At 36.1% G+C, this 22,165-nt stretch overlaps 1 protein-coding gene across 2 annotated transcripts in view; it reads right to left on the reverse strand.

The window, feature by feature from the left end:
• Positions 1-22,165, reverse strand: part of METTL15 (methyltransferase 15, mitochondrial 12S rRNA N4-cytidine) — a 94,406-nt gene that overhangs the window by 57,086 nt on the left and 15,155 nt on the right. The gene's annotated exons all lie outside the window — the stretch shown is intronic.

Here is a 22,165-nt window from a genome sequence, read left to right on the forward strand (position 1 = left end):
CGGGAATGCTTACCTGAACAGCAACCACATTTCAATTGTCAGATGTGAAATACTCTGAGGGCTTAAGCTACACCTTTTGATAAACAACGTCCATTACTGTATTTCTGAGGAATAACTATCATATACCATACTCTTTTTTTTTTTTTTGAACTTTGACTGCGCTCAGACAAAACGATGCACATGTACAGAGAGCCCCAAGTTCCCAGAGAGAAATACAGATTTCATATTTCCACCATCAAAATTTGACGAAAACCAGCAACAAGAGACTTGGTCTCATATTTGAGAAGGGTGATGCTGTCATCAAATCTCACACAGAGATAAGATGACTTCAAAGAACTGGCTGACTCTCAGCCACACTCACAGAAGAGAACATCTGGAGAAAATCATTTGCTTGCAAGGAAGGGAGACTGCCCTACAGTTTCTGTAGACTCACTCCAGAGAGGTTCCTGAAGTCAGAGTCTACTTGACCACTAGGCTGACCAGGAGGCTTTGCAAGCTGGGACACGGCTAGCCACCTTGTAGCAAGGCAGGCTGGGCTATCCGACCCTGCTGAAGTGAGAAATACAAGAAAGCAAGCTAGAATTCAATGGTGTTCTAAGATTTTTTGATCTGTAAAACAGCAGTACTGTTTTTAGCAGCTGCCCCATATGCTTTACTCCTTTAGGCTGACAACACTGCTACTTATCTACTTAGAAGTCAAGAACTATTTTGTTGACAGAAATAGCTGGCTCTTCACTTAGCAATTCGGAGGTTATATGACTGCACTTCCATTTCAGATGTATTTATTTCCTTTCTAAATTACTAGGAAAGTATCTATAATTCTATAGTCTAGGGAAAACATACTGGAGTTTAGAAGAGAAAAAGATTTTTATCGTTTTATAACGGTGTATTTTAACCCAAGTAAAAATGAGAATAAAAACATCTTCCCTGGCTTCTCCATCTCTGAATTCCCATAACTGTCTCCTCTCAGTTGATTTAACTGACCTCTGCTGAAAGGGGCAGAAATCCGACTCCATGCAACTAAACTAAACTAGAATAGATTCTCCATATCCTCCAATACAAATTATGGATTTTTTCATCTCAAATTATTTTTGAATATGAAACAGTTTTTAAAACTACTTGTCGAGCAAAATCATATTCAGTTACAAAGAATTCATGTTAACTAAACTTATTTACAAAAATTACACACTCCAAAGCCTTTAAGGGAAATTTTGTGTTCTCTCATAACAAGATTCAACCACAAAGTCCCTTTGGATAAAAAGGGAAATTCAAAGGCAATGAAGACTAGAATGAGGAAAAGCACAAACATTTTTCCAGAAACATTTTTTAGAAAACATATATAAAAGCTTTGTTTAAGGAAATCCCTTGATCTTTTTTTATGGAAATCCCATAATAATAAAATTGACTATTTATGAAATTGTATATTAATGAAACTAACAACCGATATTAAATTGCATCATTCATATGAAGAACCAAAGAATTGACACAGAATATCTTTATTTTTTTTTCTGTGAGCAGTATGTATAAGACAGTTCTGTTGCTCAAGCACATCATTTAATCCCTAAATTTATTGCCACAAGAACTTCAAAATCTGCCTTTAAATGTTGCTCCATTAGAAATAAGAGTAACGGGTTAAAAAATATATCTATTAAAGCACTAAAAACACAGACAAAAAAAAAACAGTCAAAAAAGCCTTGAACATGATATGCACACACAACCTCCAGTAACTTCAGGTGCAGGGTATCACCTCTGAATTTTTAATCAACTCTGACTTTGCATTACACCAAAGCTAGTCTACCAAAGGCAAGCACCATGGTATTAACAAAGTCCATTCCTTTCCAGAGGCACTCAAAGAAGTTGTCACAAACAACTTCTTGAAGTTGTTACTCTGGCACCCAGTTCAGGAATAGTCTGACCCCAATTCTCTCTCCCCTCAGCTGTGACTAAGGATTACTGCTGCCTTTGCACAGTTTCCAAAGTCTTTGCATGCAAAAAAATCCCAGTGGCGTGCAACAAATTTTTCGAGCGCAAATATGTGCTATGACTACATCTGGCTGCCCAGAGAGGTTGTGGATGCCCCATCCCTGGAGGTGTTCAAGACCGGATTAGATGAGGCCCTGACCAACCTGATCTAGCGGGTGACATCCCTGCCTATGGCAGAAGAGGAAGAGAAAGAAGAAATACTCTTATTTGAAATCATAAGCTAGAAGTTTACCACATGAGTTTCTGAAAACCTCAGCATTGCCTTCCTGAAAGGGAATTACAGTGCTGTCAAGGAAGGCATAGGAAGCGATAAAAGCAAGTAGATATTTATGTCTTCTTTAAAAAAAAAAAGTCTGGAACAACAGTTTTATTCCACTCAAAGTCACAAGTAAGGTGAACTTCGAAAACATACTCTTTCATATTCTTTTCACTGATGTGCTTACCAGTTTGCTTATTGTTTGCACATCTGTTCTTTTTCCAAATATCAAACTGTTCTTTGGTGAACTCTAGAAAGTATTATATCAGTTTGATCCTTTGTGTCTTTTCTCTCACTAGCACGTCTCAAGGTCCATTATTTTATCAAGTTTGAATAGCAGAAAGCATGACAAGTTGGAGCTGGGGGCATTTTTGGCAACTATATATCGAGACAACTTAAATATTCCCCCAAATGAATTTTTGAAGATCTTGTGGATCTTGTGTCAATTAAGAATACTTATCTTTATTTTTGCTTAACAATCTCACCTTTCCTCACCAACATCTGCCTCTGCTTTCACTAATTCTAAATTTGACTAACTTTAAGCTCAGTAAACCCCTTACACATGCTGAATACTAATGAACCATACAGAAGGTCTTATGCAGAAACAGAAAATGAATACTGGGAGTGCAAAGGAGAAGAAAAGAGAGGATATGGACTGTTGTACAATGACACAGTGACAGGCTCTCAATATTGTGACAGCATCTAAAAGCTTTAGTTAAGAATTCATGCAAGCATTCACTGCGAACAAACACATGCTCAAATTACATTGCCCTTTCTTAAAAAAAAAAAAAAAAAAAAAGAATATGGAAAGAAAACCAAAAACAAAGAAAAAAGAGAAGGAAAAAAGAGATGGGGGAGGCAAAGGGAGACAAAACACAAACCTTTTAGAGGCAACAGCTGAAAACAGTAACAATCTTTAAACTGAGATCAGGACATAAAAAAGGAAACAGCTCTGATTCAAGTGGAAGTGACTGCAGGACTGAATACACAATGCTAGATAAAACACTGCATCACCAGCATTAATAGAATAGTCTCAAGAATTTTTGGCATCCCAGCAAACCTAGCTAAGGCTAAATTAAGTACAGTTTGGCATAACTTTTCAAGGTAAATAAAGACCTTCTATGGATAATCTTTGAACGGTGACATATATACCTACACTAGCAAGCTAGAACTCACGAAGATGCCTCAGTCAAGTTGTTCCACTCAAAAGCAACATTTTGGATCTAGAAACTAAAAAAAAAAATCACATTAAATAATCAAATAAATTAATTTTACTAGTAACACAAGTATTTTGGAGCATTGATCAGATTTTAAAGTAATCACTATAGTATACTGCTTGATAATTATTTTTAAATATATTCCAGCCATCTTTCATGCCTGAGACAGAAGAAAAATGCTTCATTTTTTTCTTCTCCTTTCTCACCTAGTAGTTTTTAATCAAATAAAATTAAATGACATTTTATCCTCATGGTCCTATAAATACCAGAAAAGATTATTACATGAATTCCTCCAGCGGTGACTCACCATTCCATTGTTAAGTTATGATAGCCCCATCAGAGTTCCCCTTGGGAATTTTATAATCAGTTTGTGACTGTACATTTTAGAAACCATTCGGCTGCTCCATGACACACAGATAACAACAAACAAAAACTTTATAGCCCTCATTTTACAACTAGCTAGCTCGCTCTTGGATAGTTACATAAATACAAGAAGTTCATCTTTCTTATTTTTCATACAAAACTTTTCACTGACAAGCTATCTCCTAATAAATATCTTTTAAGCACTTCATTTTCCTATGACTGAAGTCATCTGCAATTGTACTTCTGATTATGTACCGATTCTAAAAAAATGTACTCCATTACATCTGATAGCCTTTCCAACTACTTTTCCTGTGCAACAAAATGAGACTGGAAAAATATTAGGAAATGTAAACTCAAACATGACTTTCATAAATTGAAACTACATGAGACTTCCCTTAAGAATATGTAAAATACTGGAACTAGTGAGAAAGTTTGTAACTTTTAGTCTGTTTTTTTAAGGGAAAGAGCTTTGTCATGTTCTAAAAGTCGTCTGATCCTTTAGATATATAATTTGTATTTACTGCTAATAACCTTAATTCTTTCAGGCAGTTCATGGTGATGCTGATCTTTCAAAAAATGTTTTGTTTTGTTTTTCTTTCTCTTCCAAAACTGAAATGATCTCAAAGGGACTTGGGCAAATTGTACAAAATATCCAAGATGAGTTGGAATATGGTACAGGAAGTACTATGTCAAGCAGTCTTCTATCCCAGGTATGAGCTCTTCATTAGCAATCTCTCTCTTTTTCACCGACATGGCAGACCAGCCATTTGCCTTTCAGCCCACACTCTCTCTACTTGTCAGTTGACGTGTAGATACCACAGCAAAAAGCTACAATTAACTGGTACACACATTACTGTTTCCAACAGATAACACGAGTTTATTCTAAAAACTGAAAGCCCGTTATTCCCAAAAGAACGATCTTGCAATGCATAATTTTTTCTTTAACCCTCCAGCCCTGTTTATCCACTTTTTTTTAATCTAAAAAACATCTCTGTCCCCTAATGACAAGGGACCATTCTCTCTGCCATCAGCAAGTGTTATTACTTGAACATCTTAATGCCAAGATCACCGATAATAAAATTCCAATCTCAAATCTCAAATTTTTCTTTAAGTGGCAGTCATTCAGATAGAGCAGGATAAAGTGCTTAGCAGAGCATTTCATAGAATCTTAGAATGCTTTGGGTTGGAAGAGACCTTAAAGACCACCCAATTCCAACCCCCATAGGCAGGGACACCTCCCACCAGACCAGGTTGCTCAAACCCCATCCAGTCTGGCCTTGAACACATCCAGGGATGGGGCACCCACAGCTTCTCTGGACAAACTGTTCCAGAGCCTCACCGCCTTCATAGGAAATAATTTCTTCCTTATATCTCAACTAAACCTACCTTCTTATGGTAAAGCCATTCCCCTTGTCCTGTCGCCACACTCCCTGACAGAGTCCCTCCCCAGTTTCCTGTAGGCCCCCTTGAGATACTGGAAGGCCACTATGAGGTCTCCCTGGAACATTTCAGAGTACATGTGTTGTAGTACCCACCTCACAAATTAAACGCTCTTAAAACTCAAACACAGCTTCAGCATATCACTTGGAAGATAGTGAAGAAAGCTATCATGTCAATAAGAAAGGTAGGCCATGCATGGAAAGACATGCTGCTATTACATGTTATTACTGTGCATGACCGCTATACAATACAGAACCCGCTCAACTTTGCCATTTGCATTGCACATACCACAGATGGTACAGAGGCAGTTCTAAAGGGAAAATGCTACTCACTGGTAATCCAAAAGAAGGCAAAAGAATCCCACGTAAGTCAACTCTTTAAGCTAACAGAAGAATATACTTCCTGATTTATAAAAAAGCAAGCCAAGACTACTTGTTTTCAGGATAGAAAACAAGATGAAAACAAGATTTAAAATATGACCAGAAGAAGAAATAACTTGGAAGTGATACATACTTTACAGGTTCGTATCAAAGCTATATATGAATATAATAGTTTAACAGTGATACAAGTCTGCCGTAGGACTTAGCACCCAAAACTGAGCTTCTCAAACAATAAACAAAAATCACAGAAGTTACCTGTGGGAGGTACAGAAGCGAAATAGATCCACATTTCCTACTGCCACAGCTGGGACCATAGCCCTAGCCATAACAGTCCCTCACCCATCACACTCTACATCCAGAAGAAAGAATAACAAGTTACCAAATGAGCATCATTTTAGTGCTTACACAGCATGTTTGTTCTGAAAGTAAATGGCACTCTCTCCACTTCTTACAGTCTTGAAACAAACAGATACTACAAAAAATAACAGAGTACTGATTTATTTGAAACAAACTACGCAAAGAAAAAGAGAAGAACAACAACTGTCTAGCATCCAAACTATGCTACCTGATTTTTCAGACAAAAAGAAAATGCCTGCTATCTATGGGTGAAGGAAGAAAAATAAAATGAATGAAGGCTTACATGCAATTGAGACATCAAATGTCAAAATCTCAATAATTTTTCTGGACATATTGTTATACTGGCTATTATAACAAAAGTAAGTTCACAAGAACAAATGGTTATCTGACAAGAGCAGTGACATTTGTCCGATACGAAGGGCACCATTCACTAGTATGTTCCAAACCAGTCATGACTGGGTCACAACACCTCTCTTGGCTTCCACTCATCTTCCCCTGAGGGATGACAAGCCAGCATTTGTCACAATAATACAGTTTCTATATTTGAAACGAATGCTAGTGTTTTCTTTTAAATAAGAAAAAAAGGTCAAGCTCCTAGTATGCTTATATTTTGAACCGAGATGCTTGTTATGCCTAACAATAAATATTCAATTTATTGCATTGGCAGGCACTGTTAGTAGGTATCTAAGTAAGCACCTACTCTTCTTTTATTTGCATCTACCCGATCACTTTATGAAAAAAAAATCCCAAGAAAAGTAATATCATAAACAAAATAACCACCACATTGCAAGACATTTTTGCCTATTAATTCTCCTGGTATTTCTATGATGAGTCATGTTTTCTAAACTTGTAGATTTCTGAATTTACCTGTTATTCACAATAGAAATCGTTCATTGTCACAACACAACTTGTTTTCCACTCTGCTTTATTTTTCAAATATCAACTCTAAGTACATTAAAGTACAAATATATCTGACCTCTTGTTCAAACATCTTGAATTTGCCACAGCTTACAATTTTAATACACTGTCAGAATACAAGAACTATTTCATATACATGTAAGGAGAAAAAAGTGAGGAGCGATGAGAAGGAAAACTACAGGTATGTCTTGTTCTAGCAGTATTTTTTTTCAAGGAATAGCTGATCTATTGTATGCTTTCATTACATTTTTTAAAACTAATCACTGTAAAAGTATAATTAATATAAATATACTAAAAATAATCTCTGGAGTAAATGCTTCTTGATATAAAGCATATAGACAACTGTTTGGGCACATGTAAAGAACACGGTGCGACAAGGAAGACGCTTTTCTCAGTTCCTTAATCTTTTCCTTCCCTTCCACAAAGTTCAAAATCCATCCCAACAAATCCAGCTCAAAATTGAGAATTGCATCTCAGATCTGATGTTTGTTAATAGCAAACTCATTGAACCTGCAGTTGCAATAGACACAGAGAGAAAATGATTCAGAAATACAGATCTACAAAACGATGCTTAAAGGAAGGAAAAGATATATCCAAACTTTACTGTATTCCTTTCCAAGCCTCTAAAAGGAAGGGTTCTGAGAAACTAGAGCAGAACTTAATCATCCTGGGGAAAAGGACGGAGACCCATCATAGAGATACAAGCAGGCTGGACTGAGAGCATGCAAAATCCTCAGCGGGCTTCTGGCATGAGCCTGTGGCAAATGCTGCTTTTAGAAGATAGCCTTCCCAAAATGACAGCTCACTCTATATCCAGCCTCTACTTATATAGAATTAGAACAAGTTGTAAGGCTGACACAGAGAATGAATGGGAACCTCTGGCTGTGAAAGTATCTGTCCTGACTACAACAGCTGGAGCACACTCACACATAAATACACATACGTATACATATCTCTAATAGCAGGAGTAAGTACCATTTAAAAATTACACTGTCTAATGAAACAACTTAAACACTTAAGATTTTCATCTTAAAACTATTCTGCTTTGTAGCTTCCTTCTTCCAAGCTAGAAGTATTAGCTGATGAGAACAAACAAATACAGCTAATCCAATACCAAATCATTTTCTGATTGTCAATTAAAGACCAATTAAAACTTCAGTGAATGGGCATACATTTTCAATTTCAAAATGCAGCTGGTCAGTATTTCAGAACATGGGAGAAAAGGCTCTCTTGCTTTCAAATCTTTAATACTTACTGAAATTATGGAGCAAACACTTCACTCAGACCTTTTTTAAAAGCTATTGACACATTCTTTGAGATACAATAAAAAAAATCATCACTTGTAAATTGTTGAGGTTTTTCTTTGATTCTAGTTCATTTCTGCATGATTTCTTCTATGCAACGTGTAATTACCGTGCACCTTCAAAACCCAGTAATTTATGGGTATGTTCAAGTGCCTTAATTTCAAGGCAACTGTCCAACTGGATCAAGAAACAAAAATGTATTCAGAAAATATATAAAATCTATCCTAATTGAAATAAACCTCTCATGTTACAACACGCAGAAAAATACTGCACGGTAATTCCAGGAACGGAAATGTATTATGACTTTCCCATCCAGCCAACACTGTTTCCTAGAAACATGTACACACAGCAATGAACTATTGAAAAGATACAGTTAAATAATTTTATGTAAAATTATTACAGTAATGATAAAACTAGCCTTCTGAGTCAATAAAGAACAATTAATCCATTCTATCCAAATTAATTTACAATCATCTCCAAAAATTGAAGTTAACAGTCTTCTCCCATGAACATGCCCACTCTTTACTGTGTACATATATATATTCTACACTGTACAAAGAGAATTCTTGCAGCCAAAGCAGTATCATGGAGTGCCTTAACATGGTGAGGAGTTAGTTTCATAGGCAACAGTTGAGCTGTTTCTGGGACCAACACAATTCAAAGTATTCTCACACTGTCAGAACCACGTATTTGTTACGGAATGTGATTTTTAATCAACAAAAAATATAATTACTCTAACATAACATTATGCTCAAATTCAGATGTTTTTGTAAGAAACCCAGTGAAAAGGGAAAAAAGCTGTTCCATGCAGCAGGACATTTTAGAAGAGGATAAAAAAGTTTTATTTTCTCTCTCTCAGCAGTGTCTGACCTGAATCTTAATGGCTACTGAAACTGTTCATCAACAGAACATAATCAGTACAATTCTCCTACCCTCTTTCTCCATGTCACCACCTAAGCACATACAACACAGGTCTATAATAAAGATTTCCACAAACCATTAATATTGAATGAAATTATGTCCGTAAACAACCATGCTAAAAAATTTGTTTTGATACACTGACTGCAGTAACTCAAACGGCAAGCCAGCCATGTTTTTATATTCTCCTTTGTATTTATTTTTTTTTACATTACAGAAGGAAACACCTCTCCTAAACATTTATCACGTGTTCAACATTTGCATGTTTTACAGCACCTACCTTTAAACCACTAAATATCTGCTGATTATTTTTTTTATACTAAAGCAGACAATCATCATGTCATCTTCTTTCCCATGTGGGCTGTGACATCTCTCAAAGAAATTTTAAAATTATTTTCTGTGAAGTACAACAAAACTTCGAACATGAACCTTAAAAAATGTTATTTGAGGTATGTGCAGAAAATCTTTGCTCTGCAACTCATCGATTTTGAAGCTCGATGTCAACATCTGTTTGAGTAGTTTTGATAAGATTGTGTTTACTACCAAATATAATGGAAAAGCAAAATGAAATTTAGGACTGTCTTTTCCTAATACACATTTTCAACAACAGTCTAAAAAATGTTAATAAACACCAGGAAGCTAAACTTTTGAATAATTTAAAAGGCACTATTGAGGTATAAGATTGTAATTGGCAACAAAGAAGGAATTTCAAATCTCTTCATATAGAGTTTATCGCAAGTAGCTTTTGGCATTTTAATTTATTCTTACAATTATATCTGAAAAAGTTATGATGATCAATATGTGAAAGAAATAAGAAAATATCGCTCAAATGAACTTTGACCTACTTCCCTTAATTCACTATGAAAATGTGAATTAAAACAAAACAAGTTTCTTTAAAAACTTATTAAAATTGACATGTACAAACAGGAAAAAAGAACTATTAATAGCAGTGCAATTGCACATTTACCCGTAATACATAGGTAAAGTCACTTACACCTGCTCAGTTACACAAAACAATCCAAAATGTCGGTGTTGACTTTGGAACATCTTATTATGGTAACAAACAATCTATTTAAAAGAGACTAATGGAAGACAGATCACTTTTCGACTGAAAGACATACGGAGTCTCTTTCCTGTCAACTGAAGTTCATGGCAGGACTCAATTTACAACTCCGTTTGGAGTAACATGCTTAAAAACATGCAGCATGTAGACATCTCACAGATGATCTCCTATCATTAGATAATAGATATGTAGCTTTGTAACATTATAAATAACAAGCATTGGTAACAGTCCTTCTATCAAAACATAACATTATATCAAAGTAGCTTAATGTAAATACATACTCAACTTGATGGTACAACAACAGTCAATATCAAAAAACCATACCATGGTATTCTCAAGGAAAAAAAAAGTATATTGAAAAATGAAGTATTTATTCCCTCACCTCAGGTGGAAGTGTAAATATGAGATCATGAATTGTACACAGCTACCAATTCAACTACACTAACAAAGAAAATGTTTTTTATTTTCATTAGTATTTCATTCAGTATTATTTCATGTACTATTCCCTACTGATTAAGTAATGGATACTTCAAAAGAAATTATACCTTTTCAAATCCATTTCAAACATGTATTATTTTCTGTAAGAGGAATTCAAAAGGCAGCGATCTGAGCATAATCTCCCATTTGTTTTTAACATTATTCATGCAGTAAGCTCATTAACAGTTTTGCCAATAACCAACTCAGAAAGTTCTCTGCTCTCCCTCTATGAACTATTGCTTAATTCCATCTGTTGTGGCTCGTATCTGAGCATATTAAAATCAGGTTTCTGAAATTCGGTACTGAAAGCTTTACGTTATATAGGTAACACAGCATTTGCAATCTCCTAAGGATGGTTAGCCCCCAACTCCATGAAGCACTGTTTTCTGCAATGCATATCACTAAAAGTCCATTTGATAAGAAAAGCTTAAAAACAAAATACCTGTGTTCCATATACTCCCTGTCCAGAGAAATCCACCATACTGTGGTATTAGGAAAGTATCTAAACTGCAACCATGCAAAGCATATTTAAACACTCTGAACAAACCTATCATGAAATTGAAGTCTTAGTCAGAGTATGCATTCTGGATAGACTACATTGTTTGTCCTGCCACCTTGATGCTTTCGTTTTCCCATTTCCAATGATTTCATGTGCATAAACTTTAAACTCCTTAGGGTGTTTTTAATTTTTAAAATGCACGCACACATGATGGAATTGGGGAAAAGGAAATCAATGTGAGTCACAATTAATTCTGGTCCTCAGGATAGTGAAGCTCAGCTGACTTGCAAATGAAACATTATATACTCTGTGGCTATTTTTCTTCACTTGTTAAAAAATTACACAGCTTGCCCAGCAAACTCAAACTATTCATCATACTTCTTACTCCACAGGCACCTTAACACCACCACCTGTATCCTTCAGCTCTACCCTGTTACCTGCCCTTCATTTTTAGCAGAGCAGTGCTCTAGAACTGCGGGCTGGGGGTACTTGCAATAAAGCATAACACATTATCAGCTTTCTTTTTGTTGTTAGTGAGCAAAGGCACAGGGGTTCCAGCTTTAAGATCAGTATTTCCTTGAAAAGGTCACACCTGTAGACTTCTTGCTTCCTGCACAGGGTATGTACTGTTCAGTACTGTGCCACACTGGGATACAGCACACAGAGGTGCCCAAGGTGGCCTCTAATAGTAGATGCTTCTCTACTCGGAGCTGTTTGGGTTGATGATTCGAAGGGATCGTTAGATGCAGTATTTGAGCCATTGTACAACACATGCATACCCTCACCATGCCAGCTGTTAACCTACCAAGCAGTGTTTTCTCCCCTTACAGATTTGTTCAAAACTGAGTTCATGTTGCCCACTTGAGATCATGCAAGTAGGTGGATGAAGTGTTATGACAAGAGATGTTCTACCAAGATACACAGACCGCTGCAGAGGCTGCATTGTCCAGGGACGGGCTCTAGCAATAACAAGGTAGTGTAGACTGGCATGCCCTAAGAGCCAAAGGAGTGCTGGTATCTCCAGACAGTAGTTGATGCTCTGCATCTTTGCACTGGATGCTAATTATGTCTGCTAATATTGTGACTTAGTAAAAGTTTTGTTATGCCATTATGGTAAACTATTTCTGCATGTCATTTTTGTACCATGTTGGTCAACCACACCATGTTTTGGTCAACCACTCCATGTTTTGGTCATGTGAAGATCTACCAGTATCCACAAGTAGATATCTGAGTAGAGAATTGAAGTATCATGAGAAGTCACATTCCATCAATTCAACCATCAGCATTACTTACAATGCTTTCAGAAAGAGAGGAAACTGTGCTGCCTCAAATTACTACTTTATATCACAGCAATATTTGCAGTATGGCAGCAAGAGTGCTAATAAGGTTTATCATTTAGCTGTCACCGCTGAACAGCAGTGAGTTTTTGTACACCTAAGACGTACATCTGGCAACCTAACCCCGGTAAAAGATACTTTCTGAAAACGTCTTGTAGAATTTCTACAAATTTTACAGCATTTTTAGCAGAAATAATCTGCCTGAAGAGAGAAAAGGTAAGTTGGAAGTGGCAATGGAAGAACAGAGAATGCCTGTTGATTTATGATTGAATGCTGGTTACGTTAGTGATCTTTTCATGACAGCAATACAGTATTTTTTGGAACCAGAGTAGAATTCAGGTGTATTTATGAACTACAAAAATATTCTCAAGTTATTATAATGTTTGATTTTGTATTAAAACATCTCAATTCTTTGCAATGATAGGCTTTTAAAAACACTTGTCATTTTATGTATATTTTATGGCAATTGCATTCCATACTTTCAAAATCCCTGTGGAGTTGCTTACAAAGCTAGAGATTGTCTTTCTGTAGCTGAACACAGCCACTCTAAAACAAGCAGCACAAACATAGTACATTTTTCAAGTAATTAGAAATGCAGTGCTACTAAACTTCATAGAGCAGAGAAGATTTAATGACCTCCAATACAACGTAACTTGAGATGCTCACATTCTCATCTACTATGCAGGTACAATACTCTAATACATAATTAAAGAACAGGCAGTTACTGATTTATATTTATGTGAGATCAGCTTTACAAAAAGGAACATACTTCAAACTCATGGGCAATTAAAACCAGATTAATTTCCTACCACAAATATGAGTTCAAATTCCTAGTGAGAATAGTATGACTTACCATTTACTTTAATACTCCTTACTACATTAATACAGCAATCAAAACACGATACAGATGCTGAGAAAATTTCTGTCATTCTCCACTGGCAAAAATAATGAGTTTAAAAACCTTGTACAAATATACCAATTTCATACAATCCATTGATTATTCATGCAATCCATTGATTACAGAAGGCACCTGCTCTGCTCTTCAGAGCACATAATCGAACACCAGGAACTTCCAATGTTTTGTTGCAACTCTGCAGCTGGTTCAATACTAGTAAGAGTCTTAATCAGCAACATGTAACTACAGTAATAAAACATGCTTCAAGTGTTTGCAGCGTTGACATCAGTCACTGAAAAAGAACATGTATCCATAATTCGTGTTCCGAATAACCATCACTTCCTTTTTTAATGCAAAAAGCACTCTCAATTGTATTACTGAGTTATTTTAACATAACACGCAATGCTGGAAAACATAGCATACAATGTCATAACTAAGCTAGGCAGATTTGTTTTAGTTTTTCTTTTTTCTTTTTTAGAAAAGACTTGCAGATGTTGATTACAAAAAGAATAAACAAGAATATTAAGTATAAACTGTATTTTACGTTAAAGTTGTTAAACTAATTGCTTGCTTTTCAACATGACAGTATAGATACTATCACAAGTTCTTGCCAAAAGCTGGAAAGAAGAGAGGCAACATACCAGACTTCACATCCTGACAGAACTGTATGAGCTAAATACTACCTGTGCTAGCATGTTACAAGAGTAGGAGCTGATTTGTCTCACCTCTGTTGGTTCTTTTTGACTGAATCACAATGCATAAAGCGACTCCATCTAATTTAATTAGCTCTAACATAGTATTAGTTCAAAACACGATTGAAAAAAAAAAAAGTAGTGCTACTTAACATGCCATTATCTATTTTTTTAAAAAAGACCTAAAATACACACAGGAAATAAAATGAATTTCACCACTAACAGAGTGTAAATACGGAAGACTTTATTGCTCCCCATTGTCTATGGTTGCCTGCAAACAAATAGTTTTACTCCGTTTGGGTGTAACAATGCTTGCATACCATGATCATGTATTAGAGGCCAAAGGAATAACCTTTATCAAAACTTCTTTGTTTTACAAACTTTACACACATACAGTTCTTTTCAAAAAAAAAAAAATCGCACCTTATTATGAAGTTAAGACAAGATCAAACAAATGAGTGTGACAGACAAAGTAGCAAAGACCATACAGTAACAGCAACAATTTCACATAATTACACAGATTAGTAGTCATCTCCCTCAGAGCAAAGCAATTAAACACGTTTATCTCTAGTTTCATTGACCTCCAAAAGACTACTCATGGGTTTAATGACAGAATCACAGACTGGTTAGGGTTGGAAGGGACCTCTGGAGGCCATCTGCTCCAACCCTCTTGTCTTGGCACTGGGCACCACTGAAAGGAGTCTGGCTCTGTCTTCTTGGCATCCTCCCTTCAGGAATTTATACACAGTGATGAGATCCCCTTGATCCTCCTCTTCTTCAGGCTGACCAGTCCCAGCTCTCTCACCACGTCATAGGAGAGGTGCTCCAGGCCATTGATCATCTTGCTAGTCCCTCTGCTGGACTCTCTGCGGTATGTCCATGTCTCTTTTGTACTGGGGGGTGCAGAACTGGGAACAGTATTCCAAGCACACCTTCACCAATGCTGAGTACTATTTCATTGTCCAGACTGTTAATGAAAATGTTAAACAGGACTAGATTCAGTATTGACCCAGCACTAATGTTATCAACATGCCAGGAGTGCTCAGCTGTCTCAGAATCCACATGCACAACTAGATGGTTCTCTAAGTTTGACAGTTGTTAGTTTTACCACGCATTCCTATCAAAAAGTTAGCTGCACAAGAAAAATAGTAAAGCAATTATTTTGAATCCTCCTTCCACAAGCACGATTTGAGCCACCAAAGCCTCTTTCTGGATCTTTCCAAAGGAAAGAACTCATTCTTTTATATAGAATATCCTGCTAGCCCTCACTTGTTTTGTTCCTTATGCAGAAAGGCACCAAACGCGTATACTCTGAACACAATACCAAAGAAAGATGGAGTCAGTTCCTGTATCATGTAACACACAGGTCAGGATAACGTAGTCAAGACTGGACAGAAGCAGAAATGTCTAGAAATCCTGACTGTCATGTGAGAGGCTTTTCCAGCAATAATCAAATGCTCAGCATTCAGGCTGTGAATACAGCATCAATAGGTGAAGACAAAACATGCTGCTGAAACAACTGGATGATTTTCAAAACTCCAGTTATTTTCTCCAGTGTTTATTGGCATTGCAATTTTCTTAACATGACTGATCAATGCACTTAGCATGGTCCAATTTGCACCAAACATTCAATCACTCAAACAGAAACAGAAGTAAAAATAAATTATGTTACTGATGCAATTTATTTTTTTCCAAATACCCTCTATATGAAATCTTATGTAATTCTTCAAGCTATTAAGCTTATTTTATACAGGGAGAATTCTTCTCTTTTAAAAATGCACTATATTTAGCCACATACCATCTTAATCCAGGCTGACACACCCCATTACTCTATCACCATACAAACCCCAAAATACAAATGAGAGCACACTAAGCAGCATAGCAGGCCAATCTAAGTCTTCCATTTTTTTTCCAAAAAATGGAATCATTGAAGAATTGTGGTATCTCCTCTAAATACCATAGCTATGTCATCACCCTAAAAATCTTTATATGGAAGAGTTCAACACCTTAATGCAAACCTCAGCCCAGTTACTTCCTTTCTGTCCAATGCTATGACAAATCATCCACGCTACCTTGTATGCCTTATTCAGTAGCAACTAGTAAGATCACAATGCGTCACAGATATTGGTGAGGTCAATTGTACAACAAGGGATTAGAAACACTTCAGAAGTTGTACCGAAAGTTATCAAAAAAAAAAAAAAAAAGCAAGTGCTATTGGGAAATAGAAGGGGACTATAGCAGATTACAAGATCAAGTAAATGTATTTATCCAAATGTAAAGGCAAAGGATAACTCCTACAGGTCCATTGACTATGTCAAACTCCTAATACCTCTGTGTGTGAGCTTTTCTAAAAAGCAACGCAAAAAATAAAGATGCTTTTGTCACTACAGCTCAGTCATGACTGTCAGTTTACAGGAAACTTTGGCCATATAAATAATTTATATGCCCATTTTTCCTAGCAATAGAACATTTATATAACATTTCTACACACTTCTTTGAGCACGGTTTATTTAAGAAAGCTGGAGAATAACCCAGTTCTTAAACACTGAGGAGTGGTATTACGTGCAAAAGTGTTTGAAGAATATACTTCATTGAGTTCTTTTTGACACAAACTCTTACATTTCTGGGGCTTCTGATGACTGCATTAATCAGTGTTTTGATACAAGCATGCATTTGGCAAAACTTTATCCTGTGCAAGATTTTATATTCCACTAATAAGTAGCACACTTCAAAAAAAAAAAAAGCGTATTTTTTTTCCATTTACCAATCCCAATTTGCTTCCTAAAAATCTGAAACACAAATCTAGCAACAGAAAAGTTTGAAAAAAAAAAAATGAAAATTTTATTATGATGCCTGCACTATTGATGTTTAGACCAGAAAGCATTAAATAATATTTTAGTTAAAAGGTAGTGGACTGCAGGACCTATTTCCTGTTGCAAAGCAAAACAGTCCTCAGGTTTAAAATATGACAATGTACAGGATATCAAGTAAGAAAATTGGATAAAGACTATCAGAATTCTGTACAGAACACAGCATGGAAGGGAAGTAGCTTGTCAATGTCACATGGATGTCATGACATTGTACACATGACTATAAAGGATTATTACTGGTAATAATTCTTCGGAAGAAGTCATGTCACACTACCAGAAAGAATCCACATCCCGTATCACCTCAAACTCTGCAAGTGATTTTTGACAGCATCAGCCATCAGAAATTTTATTCTTAACTACCTGTTTGAAAGCGGCTCAGTGACAACAGAATGGAGAGAAGACAATTTCACCCTACTCTATTCAACAGATATTACACTTCTGCTACGAAAGTACTGAGTTCTGTGCCACAGTGCAGGATAAGAAGCAGTAGAGACCACCTAGAAAATCCAAGCAATTTGATACAACTTCTGTTTAAGAAATCGGGGAAAATTTTAAAGCTATTAGGTAACAACAAAGACTTCAGATCTCCATACTTAAGTAATATAGAAAATGTGCCTTGCTTTGATGAAGAAATAGGATGTACAGGCACTGCAACTTTAAATATCTTCCTTGGGTGGGACAGACTGGTACACTCCCTTAACTGGTAGATAAGCACAAATACCTTCTTCAAGTCTTATGATCAAGATTTGCAGACTTTTAAGCTAAGTATATAAATAGCAATATGCAGTCAGAAAGGAACATCTCTGAACAAACTAAGTCTGTCAAACTCCTAAAATCTCAGTGCATATAATATCCTTTCAAAAAAAGATAAAGTAAAAAAGAACAAAAAACCTCTGAAACAACTGGTAACAAAATTCAGGAAAGTGCAGAATGCAGTGGGTAAATATTTACACCAAAACTTGTCAGCCAAAGAACTTATTCGATGTCACCAATAAAATTAAGAAACTGAAAGGCATTTACAAAGTAAATTTGTTTGAAAAGGAACATCATGTTTAGTCTTGCTACTCTTTCAACATTAAGATTTGCTCTAATTTCAACACAGACACCAAAATTTAGTCGTTTTTACACGTAAGATATAATGGTTGCTTCCAATAGCAAGGAAAATGGACAGCATGTTCTCACACGTGTCTGATGATAGACATCTCTGGTTTTGATGTTCAGACCTGGGTGCCTCAAGTACTGTAGAGAGAGTCTGACCAAAAAACAATTGCCATTACCATCATTTATAATTATTTATATTCTTTTACACAATTTTTTTTGTCATCAAAAATATCCTATAAACATCTTAAAGTGTAGTTTGGCATGGTAACTAGTAACTACAACCTCCAACTTCTAAAATGACATGGATATACATTTATTGTGATAATAATAATCACTGTTCTACCAAATTCTTAATACTTGCTTTGAATAACTGGATGGTTGATTTTTCTAACTTGTGCCTTGCATTCCACTGCCTTGCTGTTAACACATTTTAATATACTATTCCAATCAATGGAACCTATTGCAAACCATCTGACTGAGCTAGGAAACCTCTTTACAAAACCATAAAGACCACGGGGCTGAAAGCATGTTTCCAAGTGTACCTACTCAACTGTTTGTTATATTATTTTAGCTACTATAGCCTCCAAAATTATTCTAAAATTGGTACCTTAATTGTTGGTTTCATGCCTCAGTAGGTGTTAAATTTAATCTTCTGGATTTTCTAAATGCCAGCTCTACCAGGTTCTGAGCACTTACTCTTGCCCACTCAATATAGTCAGGAGAACGAGAGAGAACTTTTGCATAACATTTGCTGAAATGATATCTTAATTCTCCAAATATACTCTACCAGCAGCCAAGAGATTAACAAATACTTCAAGACTGGTGTTTCTGATGCCATTTAATGATTTTTTATTTTTGCCTCCCTGGAAGAATTAAGTTTTCTGGAAGAACTTTTTTTTACAACAGTTGTAAAGAATAGCCTTAACCTTAATCTATCATAGCAAGACAAAACCTTCAGCTGTAGCATGCAACATGCCAATGCATGCAGAAGAAAATCCACAAACATTTCACTTCCAAGTTGTGAAGGAAGCATTGTGTCCTACATTAAAAAAAAAGGCATGACTATATTAAACAGCATATGAAAATATTCCTGAATATTTTCTCTACCAAAAGCAAATCGAATCCCCACTACTGGTACAATGTTCTGGACTTCTGCACTGAGAAGCAGAAATCCCATTAACAGGTCATAAATCTCACATCTTCACCTCCACTACATCAGTTTAGAATAGAGAGATTTTGACCAGCAATATTCTAGCCCAAAATCTGAGTAACTAAAAACCAAAAACATTAGTACATTTGTATATACAAACAGCGTGTGGGAAACAGGAAGAGGATAAATTGGAAACTATCACCACCTTAACTCTATAGCCAAGACTGTATGAAGAGCAATGCACTTGTCCAAGAACAAGCCATTGACCAGATATCACATCACACACCTTTGTCACTGAAGATGCTACTACCACTGTTAATATACAAAGAGTATGGCAATTCCCAAGTTAATGAGTTTAAAATCCAAAGCTACAAGACTCCATAGCAGAAAACTTTTCCCAAGTCTTCTTCATGGTGCACTCAACAAACCAAAGCTCAAGCAAAACCAAATCAGTAGATACTTAGGCACAGATTAAGAGTACAACTTGGGGAACAGGAAGAGCTGCTAGAGAGGGAGCAGAACTGAATAAATTCAAGGTAAAGAAAGCCAAGAAATGAAGGAAGGAAGAAATCCTTAAAAAAAAAAAAAAAATTAAGACAGCTGAGAATGACCTGCATCAGTAAACCTTGCACTCCGAGGAGAAAGTTGATGCAAGGGAAATTTACAACACAGAAAAAGAAGAAAATAACAGTCAAAGAACAAATTTCAGAGCTAACTGTATGATCATTTCAGAAGAGAACAGAACACCTTCAGTTGCTGTCGCTTCATAAGAAACTGGGCTTACATGAGGACAAGAAGATAGGAAATGAGCAAAAGGAGTCCCTAAGGACACATCTCTCCGGACCAATACGACATCCAAAGGCTGCAGCTATTTTCTGTGGAGGACTATTAACATTGCTTTTATACAGCTGTAGCAGATGGTGTGATTCACTTATCTCAAAATACAAGAGCTCAGGGAACCTGATGATATTATCAGGCATCAAGTTAGAACAAATAAAAGAAAGTGCTTTTCATGCAAATATTGGAACTATGGGTATAATGTTGAAGGGAGAGGGGTAAAATTTAACACTTTTTTTAAAAAAAGATCTAACATGGAAAAAAGACTTTGCCAGTGATATTACATGAGTCCAACCCTCAACTTTTCTCTTCCCCCATGGAACTCCTTAAACTGCTGTCAAAAGCTAAAAGTTGCAGGGTGGGAAAAATTATTTGTTACTGTGCCTTTCTGTAAGACTTGCATTAGCACCTCCTGTTGAACACTGCATAGCTGGCAGGTCTACTTTGGAGTTGAACCAGTACTGTACTACTGACAGTCTTGTGGTTTAGCAAGACCTTCAAATCTAAAGATGTTAAGAGATAGGAAAAACTGATCAAGATAAAAAGAACTAATATGAAATCAAAACATCTTCTACCTCCTCCTCTCGTCTCTAGAAATAAATTTCTTCACCATCCTAGCTTTTTTTAAAAACAGTTTTAAGAACAAACTCAGTCGCACTGATCGCCACAATTCATTCAAGTTTTCCCTCCACAGTTCTCAGCTGGAGAAAGCTGGAGTCGTGCAGAAAAACAGCAACATTTTATATTTTAACAGCGCAAATGATGAAAAATAATATGAAACAAAAAAAAAAAATCTGCTTTTCTCCCGAGACTCTGAGCAGACTCTGGTCAACCCTTAATGAAAAACAGCTTCAGGACACCATCCCTCTCCCCCCAACAAAGCTCTTTCCATGACGCATCAAAGAGGCAAAGCAACTGAAGGAGGGAGAAAGGCTCCAGTGATCATCTGGGGGTGATGGCAGGCACTGGGACAGAGAAGCCAATTTTTATTACAAAGGAGGGTACAACAGAAGATCAACATTAGAAATGAAAACTATCAAAATTGAATATAAAATCTGCTAGTCAACACAAAAATAGTATCTTTTAAAAATTTTTTGCATCATGCTTACAAAAGTTTGAGAAGAGGAAAAGTGAGAAAAAATATTCATCTGTGCTAATTTGACAGTTCTTAATGATGAAAACTCAAAAAAAACTCAAAGGACTCTAAACATCTGTAAATTCACAGGCATGAAAAAGAGCATAATTACTGAATACATGACCTAACAAGAGAAAAAAACCCTTAAAGTTGGTAGTATACAAACCATAAAGAGCATGGATGCTAACAGCAATGGCAGGTCTATTCAACAGAAACAAAATCTTAAAACACCCAAATTTTAACAGCAGAGAACAATTAATGTAAGTTGCCAAACACAAAATACTTTACCAGGATGTCAATCAGTAACACAGAGCTGACAACTGTGCTTTAATTAAATTTGAGACTGTTACCAATTAGTTAGTCTAGAGCACTACAGGCTTCATGCTGCCTATGACTCAGTGCACTGACTCATCCAGTAAAACTTTTCTTACACAAGAACTATCCAGGCACCCACAAGGATGCAAGATCAAAAGCAAAGTAGTTTCATTGACCTTCTTAGAGAAAGTCTTGTTTTAAATTTAGATGACCGAAGGATATACTGACATAACTGTTCAATAAGTTTACCAATGAAAGAATTTCAGGACTAGTGTTTTAATTCCATTTTGAATGAACAGCTCAAAAATCAAACTACAATAAATGCTTTGTACAAGTTGAAGCTGAAGCAGCAGATTTTAAATTTGCTTTTTTATAAGCTCCTCTAGTAGCATTATTTATTATTCATAAAATATCTATCATTTTTCATTGAAAGATCCTGTTTTCTGCCACATGAAAGTCCTGAACAGTAGGAGGCTGAATTTTTTCCGATGTCAGAAGTAATGTCTTCAGCCAATGGGGGATGGGAGAGGGGGGTGACAAGAAGTCCTCAGCCAATTCCCTGGGTAGGGAAGAAACAGGATTGTTCAGATTTTGAAACTCCTACAGGAGTTCTGCCATTGCACTAAGTAGTGCTGGTATTTTCCAGTTCTAAATGAAA

Source organism: Anser cygnoides, chromosome 5 (assembly GCF_040182565.1).
Source record: "Anser cygnoides isolate HZ-2024a breed goose chromosome 5, Taihu_goose_T2T_genome, whole genome shotgun sequence".
NCBI lineage: Eukaryota > Metazoa > Chordata > Aves > Anseriformes > Anatidae > Anser > Anser cygnoides.